This window comes from Macadamia integrifolia, chromosome 13 (assembly GCF_013358625.1).
Source record: "Macadamia integrifolia cultivar HAES 741 chromosome 13, SCU_Mint_v3, whole genome shotgun sequence".
NCBI lineage: Eukaryota > Viridiplantae > Streptophyta > Magnoliopsida > Proteales > Proteaceae > Macadamia > Macadamia integrifolia.
In genome coordinates, this window is record NC_056569.1 from 6009324 (window position 1) to 6010959 (window position 1636).

General features: G+C 39.9%; 1 long non-coding RNA gene across 1 annotated transcript; it reads left to right on the plus strand.

Annotated features, from left to right (window-relative positions):
• Window positions 1–248: 248 nt before the first annotated feature.
• Window positions 249–1359, plus strand: LOC122060173. The gene is made up of 2 exons (XR_006134267.1): window positions 249–603; window positions 700–1359. It is a non-coding gene; the product is annotated as an uncharacterized LOC122060173 (long non-coding RNA).
• The last annotated feature ends 277 nt before the right edge of the window (window positions 1360–1636 follow it).

Below are 1636 nucleotides of genomic sequence, written 5' to 3' on the forward strand. Positions count from 1 at the left end.
TGAATGCATTTTCGTTCATTATGGGTGTAATAAAACTTCATCTTAAAAAAATTGTACAAAACCTGACCTCTCATTAACTATAACAGGTCTCTATTTGTACCAAAAAAAACAAAAAAACAAAAAAAAAAACAAAAAAAAAACAAAAAAAAACAAAAAAACAAAAAAACAAAACAAAACAAAACAGCTCTCCACTAAAATCCTGTGGTGCAGATAAGTAAGAACCACGTATTCACTCACCATTCATCAGTCTCGAGCCAGCACAATCTTTTGTGCATCCTCACCGACCCTGCCTTCTCTGTCCCACGCGGAAGCATTTGATCGCGAAAGCCACCCTGCGAAGCCTTCAGACCCTCAGTGAACTGGCCTTTCTATCTCTTTCTACCCTATCTTATGTCTACCCTCTCGTGAATGAAAGTCCCAACCACGGCCGGGGGAAACCGGGAAACTCCTTTTTCGTGAACTGAAAAAGATCCAAATTTGAAAAGTTCCACTTTTCCAGAAACAAATGCTCGTGATTTCATCTTTGTTGAGGGGTTTTGAATTCCAACCAGGAATTCGATTCGTCGATATTGATTGATTTGTTGCTGGGGAGAAGATCGATTGGTTCGTTATGAAAGCGTTTTGATATTTAATTACAAGATTTCGTTTCTTTTTTCCACAAATGCAGATTGCCCTTTTTTTTTTTTTTATTATTCGCAGGAACTATGACTCTGTGAAGATCAGACCGAGTCAAATCTGAATTTTTGAGATTTAATTTCTTTGGTTCTTGGTGGCCGGCGGCGGCGACGATGGGAAAAGGAGAAGATAAAAGGAGGGAGAAAGATTCGTCGGAGGACGAAGAAGAGTGTGAGGTGGAAGAGATCAAGGATGAGATCGATTCTTCCAACAGAAACCGATACTTTCAGCTTATGACCGAGTTGAGATTAACTCCGATGAGGCTCAGTGGTGGAATCAAAGGCTTCGTCATTGAGAGATAATACCCCTATTAACTAACTTAATCTATCATTTATTACGAAACTTCCGGTGATTTTGTTCGTTAATTCCGTAAAGCTTGGCGCCATCTCCGTCCTTGCGGTGTATGTGGTGGATTAACTACCCACCGTTAATTGGAACCTCAAGAGTTCAGAGTTGCGATTCGCGATAGGCTGGAAAAAGAAGAAGAAGAAGGTGGTCCCTCACCCTCCCTCGTACCCTGGTTAGCTGGTTTATCATGCTTGAGGGTCAGACAAGACCCAACAATGGGCATCAGAGGTCCACACAACAGTGGACCAACTTGGATTGATTCGGTTTAGTCTAAAGCGCACACTTTTTCTGTTTTGAGTCAATCTATCCAAGTGGTGGCGCCTAATTTAATGAAAATAAAAAGAAATGGACAAAATTAAAAGACAATTGGGGATCGAGGATGATTTTTTGGAAAAAGATCCTCCCCAACACGGACGATTCATCGAGATGAGATCAGATTCGTGTATAAAAATAATCTTGTACGTCCTTAATTAGTGGATTTAGAATTCATTCTCTTTCTTTATTTAATAAATTCCAAATCTATGATCAGAGATGTATATACCCATCCCTCTCACAATTCATGGAAGGATTGAAAAGGTTTGGACATGTATCCGTTGATTGTTGACAGGTGTTC